The sequence below is a fragment of the Notolepis coatsorum genome (assembly GCF_963971535.1).
Source record: "Notolepis coatsorum genome assembly, chromosome: 5".
In the NCBI taxonomy this organism is placed as follows: domain Eukaryota; kingdom Metazoa; phylum Chordata; class Actinopteri; order Aulopiformes; family Paralepididae; genus Notolepis; species Notolepis coatsorum.
In genome coordinates this window covers 141,188,596-141,206,028 of record NC_140169.1, presented here as the reverse complement: position 1 = coordinate 141,206,028, position 17,433 = coordinate 141,188,596, and positions in this window count along the sequence as shown.

Below are 17,433 nucleotides of genomic sequence, written 5' to 3'. Positions count from 1 at the left end.
CAACAGAAGACAATTGGAAACATTTAGTAACTGCCAAAGCCAAATTAAATATCAATACTACAAATATAATCATGCAACAAATGAATCAGGTTAGACAAAAACACTATGAATTTGGCAACAAACCCAGTAAACTAAAGAAAGAACAAGCCGAAAGGACTATAAAAGCAATTCGGTTCAAGGGCAACATCACATATCATCCAAAAGAAATCAATCGGGCATTCCAGGAGTATTACAATATACTATACAAATCTCAAAGTAATTACACACAGGATGAACTGGATAGATTCTTAGAAGGTATCAAAATGCCAAAGCTCTCAGAATCAGATCAAGAGAGTCTTAATGCACCCTTTACCGAACAGGAAATACTAGCAACAATTAATTCAATGCCTATAGACAAAAGTCCAGGACCAGATGGCTTCCCGGCACAGCTATATAAGGAGTACTGGAATGACTTGAAACCCATTTTTATGGGAATGATTAACAACTTTGGACGCAATAAGGCACTTCCTCAAACAATGAGCTTGGCAAACATCACGGTACTGCATAAAAGTGGTAAGGATCCATTAGACTGTTTATCATACAGACCCATAAGTCTTTTAGATCATGATTATAAGACTATCACCAAAGCATTAGTGAAAAGACTTGAAACCATCACGCCGAAATTGGTAAACCCAGATCAGGCTGGATTTGTTAAAGGAAGATATGCTACCGATAACATCAGAAGGTTATTAAATATAACCAATCATTTGAATCTTTAAAACAGAGGCCCTCTCTACTCCTATCTCTGGATGCAGAGAAGGCTTTTGACAGAGTCGAGTGGAACTTTCTTTTCAACGTGTTGCATAAACTTAATATAGGGTCAAATTTTATCCAGTGGATTAAAGCAATTTATCAAACTCCAAAAGCAGCAGTTATTACTAATGGCAATACGTCTGATCCGTTTCTCTTAATGAGAGGAACAAGACAGGGGTGCCCAATGTCAAGCTCATTATTCGCAATAATAATAGAAATTTTGGCTGCATCTGTACGAGACAACATTAACATAAAAGGAGTGTATATCGATAAGGTTGAACACAAAATATCTTTATATGCTGACGACATTGTTCTATACATTGAGCAACCAGAAAGCTCCTTATTACATCTGTATAACACAATCGAACAATTTGGAAAGTACTCAGGATACAAGATAAACTATAATAAATCTAATGCATGTCTCCTACACAGGGGTGTAGCTCCAGATTCTGGGCCCCATGAAAGAATGTATTTGTAAATGCGAGCGCGCGTAAGGGCGCGAGCGGAATTTTTTTTTGCCATTTTTTTATTGATGAAAACGCATAATATGGTTTTCACCTATACATTCGGATCAGCAGTTCAGCACCTGCACTGTTGGTGGGTGAGCCTAGTAAAGGATGTCGCATTGCGTTCATCTTCAATGAATGGACCAATGCAATAGTCTACCAAAGCCCCCCCTCTCTCTCTATATATCTCACACACACACACACACACACACACACACACACACACACACACACACACACACACACACACACACACACACACACACACACACACACACACACACACACACACACACACACACACACACACACACACACACACACACACACACACACACACTTCAGAAAGAAACATAGTATTAATGAGAGCATCAATAATACACCTGAGTGATGTCTAGTTAAAAAAAAAAAAAAAAAAAATCATCCTAAGCTACCCCCCCCCCCCCCCCAGCTACGCCCCTGCTCCTACATATGAAAAGCGGTCCGGACCCTTGGGATGAGCAGTATCAGGGTCCACACGGGGTCGGGTCTGGGAACGGGAGCTGAACACGCAGCGGTCCGGACCCTTGGGATGAGCAGTATCAGTCCAGAGTCAGATCCACTACATGTTGTTTTATTCTCTGAAGTTTGATTCTCTGTAGTTCCTGAGTCAGTTTCTTTTCTACACGAGACACAGTTCTGCTCAGAGTCTCTACATGTGTGTCACTCTGAACCAGAATCCCAGACAGGTTCTTGGTTGTTGGGAGGGTGCAGAGGGATGGGGAGGCTCTGAGGAGGTGGAGCTGGTCCTCAGTGAGTGAGAGTCTCTTCAGCTCTGAACATCTCGTCTGTAGCTCATCCATTTCCTGCTTCAGCTCCTTGATGATCTTCTCAGCCCGTTTCTCTAGAGCTTTCTGCTCCTTCTCAGCCTCCTCAATGATCTCAGCCTGGTTTCTTTCAATGGAGCGTATCATGGAGGTGAATATCTGAACAGTATTAGCGATCTCTCTCTTTGTGTTTCTCCCACTGACTCTGACAGAGACCTCGATCCTCAGAACCTTCCGTTGGCTCTCCTGGATCATCTGTTGCACTTGTGCCTCTGTCTTTCTGACTTCTAGCTTCCTCTCTTCACACTCGGCCTCAATGGACACAGTGGTGTGGGTCTTGTGATCGGCCTCAAGGCAGAATTGACACAGACGCATCTTGTCCTTCTTACAGAACATCTCTAAAGGTTGTTCATGCTTCTTACATACCCGGTCTTCCAGGTTCTCCACAGGATCGACCAGCTTGTGTCTCTTGAAAAAAGCCAGGATCTTGTGAGGCTCCAGGTGAGACTCACAGTAAGAGGCCAGACACACCAGGCAGGACTTCAGGGCATTTACCTTTTTCTCAGTACAAACATCACAAGACACACCTCCAGACTCTGCAAGAGGACTTTTCTCCTGAGGCTTGGTTTTAACTGAAGCCTGCTTCTTAACAAGAGTAACCATTTCAGATATAAACGTGTTGACTTTGAGATCTGGCCTCATCTCAAAAGCATGGTTACACATGGGACACTGCCAGTGGTCCCTCCTGTTCCAGTAGCCTGTGATACAGGTCTTACAGAAGTTGTGTCCACATGGTGTGGAGACTGGGTCACTGAACACATCTAGACAGATGGAACACTGGAACTGATCCTCTGAGAGACAGAGATTGACACTGGAAGAGGCCATAGCTGCAAGAGAGAACAGATAGAGTATAAATATCCATGTTGTCCACTTGTCTTTAGATGGTTATTTTAGACTTGTGTACGTAGTCTAAAATGAAAGAACAAATGTTATAAAAGAATGAAGCGGACAATGTGTTACCGGTTTCAGTCCACAATATATATATATACATAATTACACGTTATATGTTGCTTTCACAATAAACAAACATTCCAAAGCAAAGTGGAAAATAAGTGCACCGTTCCTTTATCTAGCATTGGAAATACATATATAATACATACAATATGCATTGTACCTTTAGAATAGAAAATATGTACACTGTTCATTTAACTAGCACTATAGAGAATATAATACATACTATATGCATTGTACACAGGCATGCGTTGCTCATGGGACGGGGTTGCACGACGTGGGCTGGGCGATATGGCCTCTAAATGATATTGTGATATTATTTGGCCATATCACGATACACGATATATATCGCGATATTTTGACATTTCCTCTAAAGCACTTAAAAATGCTTGATTTAACCCTTTGATGCATACAGTCACGCCAATATGATGATTATAATAAGTCCCTGCAACATATGTTTGCATTATTAAACCATGAAGATGCTTTAAAAAATAATTTAATGAAAATGTAGTAAGAGTAGTCTACTGACACACTAATAAAAACATTTATTTACATCTAAGACTATTTATATAAAAACTCTTGGGTGCCTAAGACTTTTGCACAGTACTGTGTTTTCTATCCACTTTAGCCAACACACACACACACACACACACACACACACACACACACACACACACACACATATATATATATAATACACACACTGAGAAAATAATAATCACACACAAAGGGATAATGGCTTATAGCAGACTTAATGATTTTAGAATATTTCAGATAATGAAAGTAAATGTTTATATCATCAACTATCCAGTTAGTATTTATACTGTAACGTTTGGCTACTTTAAATCATTGAATGTAGAGAGAGAGCGAGAGCGAGAGAGCAAGAGCGAGAGCGAGAGAGCGAGAACGCGCAAGATAATGGTATTTTCAGATAATGGTTGAAGAAGTGTGTCTTTAGTCGACGGCGAAAGATTGGACGGGACTTGACCTGCTTTGACTAACTAAAGTAAAACCACTTGCTAAAATTACTCTTTACAGATATTTTACCATTAGCGTGTTCATTAAAGCATTACATCACGCGCAGGAGTGGGTTATGAGAATTAGACCATGCCTAGGGGTGGTTGTTACACCCATTCCTGACAGGCAGCGACGCGAGTGAGCGTGATTGCGAAAATGATTAAAATGTATTAGTTTCAATCAGACTATCCTGACCTGCCGCGAGCGACAGCAAACTGAGTGGCGATGTCGTTCCCCCCTCAAATATTCGCTCGCTGTGTCTCTAGTTGAGCAATTACGCGGCCGAGTCCCGCCCCTAAACACTTTTTATTGGTCGAGAATCGCAGGCTGCTTTGCCCCTGTGCTTCCAGGTAAACACACACACACAGACACACCCGGACAAGCGCTGCGTCATATCAGGACAGTGTCGCGCGCGATTTCGTCTCCAGTTCGCTCGCTCGCTGCCTGTCAGGAACCGGTGTTAGACCCCCCCTAGGCATGGTCTAATTCTCATAACCCACGACTGCACGTGGTGTAATGGCTTTTATACAATGGCATGCAAATTCCTCGATTCTGATTGGCTGAAACAGTCAAATTACACATGGTTATTTGTCATAACCCCACGCTCTTGGTCCCAGGACCCGCCCACAACCAAATTACTATCACTCCGCCGTGCAAGTTTTTAGAAGTGAAAGCAAGATGGCGGACAGTAAACGTTACGAATGGATATGTTGATTAAAGCATTACATCACGCGCAGGAGTGGGTTATGAGAATTAGACCATGCCTATGGGTGGTCGTTAGATTACGTGTTGTAATGGCTTTTATACAATGGCCGATGTCATCCAATCTTATTGCTATACAATAAACACACATTAATTGAAGATTTATTGACAAAACCATCCGCCGAAAAAGTAGTTCCCAAAAAAATAAATAGAGAAGTTGCCTCCATGTGGAAGCAGCTCGGAAGTGCATCCAACTGTTCTCAGTAAGACATCCAACAAACTAACACATCCAACTGTCTCTCAACTAAGACATCCAACAAACTAACACATCCAACTGTTTTTCAACTAAGACATCCAACAAACTAACACATCCAACTGTCTTTCAACTAAGACATCCAACAAACTAACACATCCAACTTTTCTTTTTTTTAACCTACTTTCTATAGAACTTCATTTTTAGATGCTTCTATAGAAAGTAGGTAAAACAAAAACTAAACGTTTTCTTTGCCCTATAGGGGGGATTTTTTTTTAAACCTACTTTCTATAGAAGCAGCTGGGAGGTGCGCTGTTTTAAGTGAGCGTGGATTATTGAATTGATTGATTGATTGATTGCTAATTTTATTACTGTCCACCTTGTTTCCAACTGGTTAAGCTTGGCAACTCTTTCGAAGTTGCTCTCTTTAGAAGTTGGTTAAGGTTAGAGTTTGGAATCAGGGCTGGTGGTCTATCGCCCTGCTCTAAAGACAAACTCTAACCTTAACCAACTTCGATATGTATGTATATGTTGTTTCCATGTACATTTTTATTTTTTTTAGATTTTTTTTGGCGTTTTTTATCGCTGTATTTCTACTGGGCAGTCCAGTAGGGAGACAGAGGAGGAATGGGAGACAGAGTGGGGGGAAGACATTCGGCAAATAACGACGGGTTCGGGAATCGAACCCGGGTCGCCCGTGTCGCAGCTGAGCGCGTTATGTGGTTCGCCACTGGGGCGCCCCTCCATGTACATTTTCTATTTAATTTTTTTTTTATTATCTTTCTTCCCCTCTTTTCCCCGATTTTTCTCCCATCCCACCCTTCCTGGTTGTTGCGTACTTTCCCCTACTGTTGGTCCGAGAGACCGGAGACTGTCACATGCTTTCCTCCGACGCATGTGCAGCCTGCCGGCAGGCCAGCCTGGCCACGCAGGTTCTCACCGGGGAGAGTGTAGCGTGTGGGAGGCCACACTATCTCTCCTTAGTTCCTACCCTTGCTGAGCAGGCGCCCCGACCGAACTGTAGGGGTCGCTGTCCACAACGCCCAGGACCCACCCTTCAGCTTTCCCACCCTCTGATACAGCCAATTGTATCAGTGTGAGAGGCCAGCCAAGCTGATAGCAACGCCGGGAGCTGGATTCGAACAGGCGAATCCTAGCGTCTCCGGTGTTGGTGACGAACATAATCTCCGCTACGCCACCTGACCCCCTCCATGTACATTTCTGATCAATAACTACTCCTAGAAATGTAATCTCAGAAACTCTTAACATTTTTACATCACAGATTTTTTACTCGATATCCCCCTCCATTTCTTTTCGATTACCAATAACCATACATTTCGTTTTCATTTATTAACATCAAATCAAGTTTTGAGAATTTCCAGCTCACTTTCAATATCAAACAGAAGTTCCTTTAAATTACTTCCTGAGCCATATAAATTTGTATCGTCTGCAAAAATAACACATTTTAACAGTTCAGTAACACTGCAAATATCATGAATCCTAAATCCTGACAGTATCATAAATTTGCACACATTGCTGTCTGTTTTCAAAGTAGCACTTCAGCCAAGAGTTAGCTATACCTCGTATCCAGTCCACATTACACACACTTCTGCAGTCCCTCCCGCAGTCCCTCTCTCTCTCTCTCTCTCTCTCTATCTATCTCTCTCCCTCTCTCTCCCTCCCTCTCCCCGCTAGTTCTCAGCCTGTCAAACCCCGTTTGAGGAAGTGTCGGGTTACACTATGCCTATGTCCCCGACACACACGCAGTCAAGTTTGTGTATGTGTGTGTCCCCGACAAGGGAGAGAGATGGCGCACACACATTACACACACTTCTGCAGTCCCTCCCGCCATCCTCTCTCTCTCTCTCTCTCTCTCTCTCTCTCTCTCTCTCTCTCTCTCTCTCTCTCTCTCTCTCTCTATCTCTATCTCTCTCTCTCCCTCTCGCTCGTTCTCTGCCTGTGAAAACCTGTTTGAGGAAGTGTCAGGTTACACTGCACTACAACCATAGAGGGGGCGTTACTGCAGATCAATGCTATGTCGACGTCACAGAAACCGTCAAATCAGAACAGTTTAGTTGAGTGAGGGAAGATATCGTGAACTCGAGACTAGACTGATGAGTCAATATGGTAATTAGAGACACAGACCCATTGATACTAACCTGTATTACTATAAAACCATGCTAAACACAGAAAAAAGGCATTTATAATGCAGGTCCCCTTTAAATCAACTTTCCAGCCCCCTGTCAACTGATGTCAACTGTCAACCTGAATTAACATTCAGTATTCAATATGTAAGGGATAATGTGTAGCTACGAGGTCATTGTCGCAAAATAATTGACCGACACGGAGCTTAGAACACAGAGGTGCCGCGCCGAGGTGTTCTAAACGCAGTGAAGGTCAATTATTTTGCGACAATGATCGAGTATAGGCTATACATTATCCCGCTTATTACATGGCTAACTTACTAATAATATACCTAATTCATTTTACACCATCGACAAGACGAGATCAAATGCAGACGCAGTTGTTCTGTGGCTCCGCTGTCAGCCCAAATAAAGTGATTCTTGCGCGTTGCTGCCCATGGCAGCGGTCAGTTATCGAAAAATTATTCACTGCTGTCAGGGCCAACCGAGTGCTATTGACCAATCACAATCAAGCATTTCGGCGAATGTTAAAACGCCATGTAATAAGGTCTGATATTAACATTCAGTATTCACTATTGTCTGATTCAATATTAACATTCAGTATTCAAGTAGAACAGCTAGCTAGCCGTTGTGGACACTCACCTTTCCACAGCAAAACGGAGAAATGCAGGTTTCAGTCTATGTGTTGTAGGATAGACAGTCTATCTATCCTGTCTCAAGATGCACAATGAGATCTTGAACATTTGTGTTCTATATATATTCAACAATTCTAGAACATTTAATGAATGTTCTATTATGACATCATACTGTGACATCAACATGTTCTAGAATGTTCTATTATGACATCATACTGTGACATCACAACGGAACATGTTTGAGTTCCATTTGAATCATATAATATGGTAAGGCTGTCCCCGAAGCCTGTTTTTGGGATTCAAACTTCGTCAGGGTTCTTCGAACGGACGTTCGAACCTTCGTTTTTAATTAAAAAATGTAAATTACATTTTTTTTTTATCCTCAAACTAAATCCTCAATTTGAATAACATGATTAATCTGATTAAATTAGTATTTTTTCTTTTATTAAATCAACTTTCCAGCCCCCTGTCATCTGTCAAATGATGTCAACTGTCAACCTGAATTAACATTCAGTATTCAATATTGTCTGATTCGATATTAACATTCAGTATTCAAGTAGAACAGCTAGCTAGCCGTTGTGGACACTCAACTTTCCACAGCTAAACGGTAGGCAAGGCACCTTGGTTGAGAAATGCAGGCTTCAATCTATGTTGTTTAGTCTATCTGTTCAGTCCTGTTTCAAGATGCACAATGAGATCTTCTTCTTCTTCTTCTTCTTCTTCTTCTTCTTATTTGAATTTCCGGCAGTGTAGACGCATCGTGGCGTATTACTGCCCTCCGCAATTCTTTTTATGGGCTCTTCTTCTTCTTCTTCTTCTACTGGACCCCGTCATCCCCTACATTGTCCATTGGAGTGCAGCTAATGCTGCTACTTCCTGTCTGAGCCCCCCTCCGCGGGACCCTCCTTGCCCCCTGCGGTCTTATTCTGGGCTGCTTTGTCCCTCTCAGCCCCCTCACTCAATTCCCTAACCACCTCCTCCCAGTCCAGACCTTCAAGTTCAAGTTCAAGTTCTTTAATAGTTGTCATACAGAAGTACAGAATACTTTCATACAAAATGCTTCTTACTGTTACGCTCCAGAGACTGTGCTAGACAAGATAGTATCAAATAACATAATAACATAATATAGCATGAATTTAGAAGAAGAATGAGGTCACAGTTGTTCGGTATAGACATATGTACAATGTTCTGAGTTACCATATAATATACAATACACAATACTATGCAGTGTACTAATGTACAGTACTATCTAGTGCAAAGCAGATGTTCCGCTATCCTAACAATCATCTTCACCATCGCTGTTTTACCCTTAGCCTCTGCCATACCAGTAACTACCCCTGCCACGAAGGCCACAATTTCTCCTCCCTTCCCCTCTCTCTATCCTCCTGCTCTACCCTCTCTGCCAAATGCCCTCCTTCAACCCCCTGCACCCTTTCTTGGCTGCCCTGTCCTACCCTGCTAACCGCCTCAGCATACGACAACTTACCCTCCCTTCTCTCTCTCCGAACCGCGACCTCCTCCTTCATCACCTCACACCCCCTAAACGCTACACTATGCTCCCCACCACAACTACAGCACATCGGCTTCACTCCTTCTCCACACTTCCCATAGTCATGTTCCCCGCCACACCTAGCGCACCTCAGCCCCTTCCTACACGTGGTAGCTATATGTCCAAACTCCTGGCACCTATAGCACCTAAGAGGATTCTGAACAAATTCCCTAACCCTATACATCCTACGCCCTACAAACACCTCACTAGGAACAACCCCACCCTCAAACTTAATCACTACCGTCTCCGTCACTGCCCTCCCTGCTCCCCTCTTCATCCTTTCTGCACTCTTAACTATGCCATTACGCCCGTTCTCCTTTAACTCTTCCACCAGCTGCTCTACGCTAACCTCGACCGGTACCCCAGCTATCACCCCCTTACATCCCCCCTCCCCTACTCTCGCCACCCTACTTATACCCACCCCACCAATGCTCCCCATCTTCCTAGCCCTCTCCACCTCCCCCTCACTACCACACCCTACGGCCAGATTCCCATCCCACAAAACTCTTGCATACTTTACCTCACCTAATTGCTCGGCAATGAGTTTGGGCAACTCGAGCCTACCTACTTTCCCCACTCCCCTCTCCCCCTCAAGCCTGACCACTATATGAATCACTTAAGCCTGACCACTATATGAATCACTTCCTCTTTTGCCACATCATTTCCAGCACCCTCGCCTCCCGGCCCACTTGAGCTATCGTCCCTCGCTTTCTTCCTCTTCCCCCCTTCTTCCCCACTCTCCTCCCCCCTACTCTCCACGTCACCACCCGACCCCAGCTACTAGGACGGAGAGGCTTAGGCTCAGCTTCTTCCCCCAGGCCATCAGAGCCTTGAACAATGAACATTGAGTGCCACAGAACACTGAACTATCCACACACAAGCACACACGAGCACACACACGACACGCACGCTGTGCACGCTCACACACTAGCAGCCACTTTAACACGAGCGGGCACACACTCACGCCGCACACACGAACACTTATGGCCAAGAGGAAAGGCCACTTTAAATTAGTATAACAACAGGAACAGTGTATTGCACTACTAAAGCTACCTAGCATGTCCATATGCTCTGTAAATACTATGTACAGATACCGAGATGTCACACCATGTTACCTGTTACCTGTTTATTGCACAATGTTTTTTTTTATTGGATTCTATTATATGTTGTACCACTGTATTTTTATTGGATTCTATTATATGTTGTACCACTGTATTGCACATCGTCGCGGGCAAGACCACCCGCATTTCATTGTATACTTGTATGCCGTGACAATTAAAACTCTTGACTTGACTTGACTTACCCTTGCCCTGGCTACTCTCACCCCCATCGCTGTCGTTCCTCTCCGTCTGTTTCTTCCTCTTCTTCACCACCGTTACCCACCCCTCTTTCTCATTCTCCTCCCCACCCTTCTCCATTCTGTCCAGGTCTCTGGTGTCTGCCTCCTCCCCCTTTCCATTCCTCATTCTGTCCCGGCTGTCCAGGTGTCTGGTGTCTTCCTCCTCCCACACGGTGTCTTCCTCCCACATCTTATGGTCTCTGGTGTCTTCCTCCTCCCATATGGTGTCTTCCTCCCACTGGTGGGAGAGAATTGTTGAATATATATAGAACACAAATGTTCTAGAATGTTTGATTATGACATCATACTGTGACATCACAAATGTTCTAGAATGTTTGATTATGACATCATACTGTGACATCACAAATGTTCTAGATGGTTCTATTATGACATCATACTGTGACATCACAAATGTTCTAGAATGTTCTATTATGACATCATACTGTGACATCACAAATGTTCTAGAATGTACTATTATGACATCATACTGTGACATCACAAATGTTCTAGAATGTTTGATTATGACATCATACTGTGACATCACAACGGAACATGTTTGAGGTTAATTTGAATAATATAAATAATGTATGGTAAGGCTGTCCCCGAGGCCTGTTTTTGGGATTCAAACTTCGTCAGGGTTCTTCGAACGGACGTTAGAACCTTCGTTTTTTATTAAAAAACAATACAAAAATAACTGTGGCAATTCTAGAGTTAATACATGTAAAAAAAATTATTCATTGATAACCCAAGAAAAAACATTATCTACCGTAATTTTCGGACTATAAACCGTGGCTTTTCCCCCCATTTTTCGACCCTGCAGTTTATATAACGGTGCGGCTAATCTGTGGATTTTTACAGCTAACTGGGCGCGCTCCCTCAGCTCTGTGACCGTCAGATCAGACTCCTAAATCTGCTGCAGCAGTGCACGCCTTGCCCCTCCTCCTCCCCCTCACAGACCCACGTCAACAAACCATTACGGCAAGAGTCTAGTGTATGAGCAGCTCAGAGCTCCTCTTTCAACATAACTGAAGCATTAAACAAAATGACCCAGTCAACGAACTATTCACTTTAGTTTATTAATGCATGAGGCGTTGTCTAATGTTATCTAGCTACTGATAGCTCCTGATATCAACGTCTGATATCATCGGTTTGGCATTCGATTTCGCAGGTGCTGGCTAACTAGCTATCGGTCTGTGAGCTAGCGTTAGTACCTGGCTGGTGCTGGCTAACTAACTAGCTATCGTTCTGTGAGCTAACGTTAGTGCCTGGCTGGTGCTGCCTAACTAACGTGGCTATCGTTCTGTGAGCTAGCGTTAGTACCTGGCTGGCGCTGGCTAACTAACGTGGCTATCGTTCTGTGAGCTAATGTTAGTACCTAGCTGGCGCTGGCTAACGTGGCTATCGTTCTGTGAGCTAACGTTAGTACCTGGCTGGCGCTGGCTAACTGGCTATCGTTCTGTGAGCTAACGTTAGTACCTGGCTGGCGCTGGCTAACTGGCTATTGTTCTGTGAGCTAACGTTAGTACCTGGCTGGCGCTGGCTAACTAACGTGGCTATCGTTCTGTGAGCTAGCGTTAGTACCTGGCTGGCGCTGTATACTGGCTATAATTCTGTGAGCTAACGTTAGTGCCTGGCTGGCGCTGGCTAACTGGCTATCGTTCTGTGAGCTAACATTAGTACCTGGCTGGCACTGGCTAACTAACGTGGCTATTGTTCTGTGAGCTAGCGTTAGTACCTGGCTGGCGCTGGCTAACTAGCTATCGTTCTGTGAGCTAACGTTAGTACCTGGCTGGCGCTGGCTAACTAACGTGGCTATCGTTCTGTGAGCTAGCGTTAGTACCTAGCTAGCGCTGGCTAACTAACGTGCCTATCGTTCTGTGAGCTAACGTTAGTACCTGGCTGGCGCTGGCTAACTGGCTATCATTCTGTGAGCTAATGTCAGTGAACAAAATGTGTATTTTAGCAGCTTTAGGGGCTACAGGCGTGTAGTTCACCAGTTTGATAAGAATCTATTATTTGGGAAACAGAAAATACTCTGTTACACTATAACCACTTGTAGGGCTGGGCGATATGGACAAAAATGATATCGCGATAACAATATCGATAACAATATCATATCACGCGATATCCATAATTATCTATATTGTTATAAGTATTTAAAAAAAAATATATATATATATCTTTTTTTAAACAACAGATGTATGTTTATTTTGCAGCAATTCTTTGTCGTTGCCACCATCTTTAGTGTTACAGCCCCTCACACTCCAGTTCTCAGGCTGCAGCTGGTTTGAAAGCGAAAGTAAACAGGCTTCTCTGCTGGCTGTGGCACCAGGGGAGTTGAACAGTTCTGGCTCTGCTAGTTTCTGTTCTATCTTTTGCGGTGGACAAATCACTGCACATGTGCACCGTGACTCGTGACTGGAGACTAGCTCTGCTAGCACACATAGCCACTGTGTACAGACGGTTTCTAACTGTATTTTACATTAGAAAGCAATCAAAAAGCAGGGTAGCCGGACCAGCACTCTCAGTTTCAATGTTTTTAATGGCAGCCTGAATAGATAGCAGACATGTTTCGGACAATGTCCTTCTTCAGTGATATGGCTAGCTCCCGTGCATGCATTAATTTTCCCTCGCGTTTGCACAGACTAAAGACAATGCCTAATTGCCTCTACGAATGGAATGTAACACATTTCATTCACAAGTTTTGTGTGAATGTATCTGAGAACATAATTGAACACACTTGACGACCTGAGCTATTGTTATGCAAGGTAGCCAGGTGGGTACTTAGCGAGTTGGCGCATCAGTCGAGTGCAGCGCATTCCTCAGGTTTGGTGTGAACAATGGGCTGACTCAGGCAGAGCACCGTTCACACCAAACCTGTGAATGTGATTGCCATGAATTGTTATACTTATGCAAGGTAGCCAGGTACACGCGACGAGTCGAGTGCAGCGCGTTCTTGCGTGCTTCTGCTCACAAAAGCTTGGTTGCCCGGCGTGCAACCCTGCCCCATGAGCAACGCACCTCTGATTACACCAACACCATGGAACTAATGACCAATTTGACAACGTTCTCTGTCAGAATAGTCAGTAATTTTATATAGTGCTAGCTAACGTTTCAACATACTTGTCTTGTTGCCCATCAGCACTGGCAAATGCACTATTACTAAACTAGTTACAGTAGGTAGCTAGCTACATCTATTACTAAACTAGTTACAGTAGGTAGATAGCTACATCTATTACTAAACTAGTTACAGTAGGTAGCACTATTACTAAACTAGTTACAGTAGGTAGCTAGCTACATCTGCTTCCACGTCTTGTGTTGAATGTCGGACTGGGACTTGACATGACATTACCAACTTCTTTGAATATATATATTTTTTTATATAGTTGACCAATGAGGTCAACAGGCTACTACCGGCAATCTATGTCTGCAATAATAATAATAAAACAAGAATAAAACATTAAACAATTTAATTACAAAAAGAAAAGAAAAAAAATTATCTTAGGGGGGCTAATATTACATTATGGGGGACTTCAGCCCCCCTAAAACGGGTCTAGAACCGCCACTGTTGTCCACTTGTCTTTAGATGGTTATTTTAGACTTCGTCGATAATCCAATGTACAGTTACCCCCCACCCCGCCTACCCATTTAATTTATATTATGTTTGTGTTATTGTTATATATTTGTCACATATTCAAATCAAATCGTACTCACCTTTATGCATAACTGTTCTTTATGTTCTTGGGCTCTTCAAAGGGTTTCTAAAGGAGTTGTGTAAAGTTTAGTTTGTCAGTGTGCGCTCTGTGTCTCCTCTTCGACTCTCCACTTTACTGGTGCGTTCGGTCAGTCCTCATCAAGTCGTAAAGTCAGGTGACCACGTTATATACAAGGTGATAGTGTTCACATGTACTAGGTAGGTCAGAAAGCAGTAGGAGTTAATGAAAGTCAGAACCAATAAAAGTGACAGAAAGTCAGAACCAATCAAAGTGACATCACCAAGCCCCCCCACTGTTGTTCACTGGATGAGTGACGGGACCTTAAAGGAACAGTTCAATTCAGTTCTGGAGCGAATACTGAACGACACCACCAGCACTTCAACCTAGGAACCTCTGCTCCAAGTCAAGCAGACTCAGGAACAGCTTTTCCCCCTCAGCATCTCCCTGAACTCTGAACCCCCCCCCCCCACCATACCATAAACTCTGAACTGACTCCATTGCCTATAGGCTCCTAGGCTCTGCTACCCATACTGTACGGCTCTGAACTCTGTTGCCTATACTAAATGTAGGTATACCTACCTACTGCTTTCACTGTCTAAAACTGCCCCACACTGTAAGTAATAGTATAATAGTATAGTAATCATAATAATCGTAACTACCTACCTCGTACTATAGTTTACCCATATACTGTATGATAGCATGTACAACAGTGCTGTATATACCGCATTAATATATTTATATTTACTGCATATATATATCCATATCTGTCTGAATATACCTGCATATTATGATCCTTCTATATACCAACTTATACACCTGCATACCATATACAGTATATATATATATATATATATATATATATATATATATATATATATATATATATACATATACGCATAACCCATATAACTCCATGTATGATAGCATGTACAATAATGCTGATCATACTATATATATATTTATTCTCACCATATATATATATATCCACATCTGTCTGTACATACCTGCACATAATCCTCTTACATATCTGTAGATACTATATCTATATCTGTTCATATTCCTGACCTACTCTTACTAGTCCAGTATGACTTACTACCATAGTGTATACCTGTATCACTGTACATATAATACTAGAACTCTGTACATACATCTGATTAGCACTATACTCAATAGTACTAATTTATATATTTTGTACCCAGTTTAATCACCTGTACATTGTATATTACTATTGCACTTTACTGTTACATTTGCACTCTGGTTGGATGCCAAACCTTTTTTCGTTGTACTGTACTTGTGCTGTATGTTGACAATACATTTTAATTGAATCTAAACACACCACTCACTTTCACTGCTATAGTTTCGAATGGTCTGGAGAGACCAACTTGGTCAGACTTCTCGCGATACCAGACATGTGCATCAGGGACGTGCACAGGACTTTAGAGGGGCAGGTGTGCACAAGGCTGAAAAGGGCACTACACTTGTGTGTGTATATTAACCGAGCGCGCGTAGGGCCCTTTTCGGGGCGGGGGGCCCCCTTTTTATGCTTTTTGGGGGATTTTGGTGATCAAATATTGAACTATAATAATCAGTGCAGGAGCTCACTTATCCTTGAAAGACACTTTTATCACTGACTTAAAAGGCCCATACATCTCCATAAATGTTCAGGGGGGAGGGAATAAGTGCTTACCCTACAGACCCCAAGAAGTGCTGTATATTCTGTATTGTTTAATATAAATGCATTTTTTTATTCCAATCCCGATTTGTATTTGAGATTCCCAAATCCCATCGGACTTGACTTCTTCGTGTCTCTCAATGAGTGTAATACCAGCATTCAACTGTATGCGCCACAGCGGTTTCTATCATCATCATCATCACCACCCACGCAAACTGCAATGGAATATGGGGCATCTCTCTCTCTTTACCTAATATTTTGATTCTATCCTGACATTTTTCAGTTGGAAGGGCAGTCTATATGCGTAACGGTTCAAAAAGGGCACTTTTTTGATGAGGCTCAAAAAGGCAGGTGCTCAAGCACCCCTTGGCCTCTATGTGTGCACGTGCCTGATGTGCATAGAACAAACGAGACGTGATAGTTTCTTACAGCAGTGTTGTAGTACGGATTTTCAGGACTCGTGACTCGACTTGGACTTGAGCACTGATGACTCGGACATGGACTTTTTATTTGTATGTCAGAGTGGAGTGGACTCAACCTTGATGACTTGGACTCGGACTCAGACTAGGGTCATGGGGACTCGACTCGGACTTGACTCAGGCACTTCTTTGGTGACTCAGACTCTGGGGACTCGAGACTCGACTCGGACTCGCGATTTAGTGACTCGACTACAACACTGGCACACAGAAAACAAATACACAGCCACCTTGACCACCAAGAAACCAAGAATTCGCTACGCAGAATGTCTGCATGCGACAAAAGAAAGTACACAGATGCACCACTCATGGGAAATGTATTGAAAACACGGGTGCAGTACCGCCCACAGCCAGCAGGCACCACAATTACACATTATCGCTCAAAGAAGCCTATCTAATTTGTTACAAACGTGATTTTTTAATCCATACATATTTAATCCACGGCCTCAACAAGCAGACAAAGGTTTCTAAACCGTCCACAACAGGAAACAGTGGTCCTCGTGTCACATGGGGGCAGGAATGGCTGCTCAAAACAGCCATCCCCACACCGCAGTATGTTCCATTGGCAGGTAGTACTTTGATGTCCCCCTTCACTGTGCGCACAGTGACTGCTCACTGTGCTCCACCAGTGATGAAGCGGTACCTCTGTGGCAGCGTGTCCCCTGTACTCGTGTCACAGGTCGAGGAAATCAAACACTCCCTAGTCCAAATGTCCATTCTCCCATTGTTTGACTATGGCGATGTCATTTACATGCACGCATGCAAGCAAGAGTGTCCTCGATCGTCTTAACTCATTGAACGCCAAAAACGAGTAT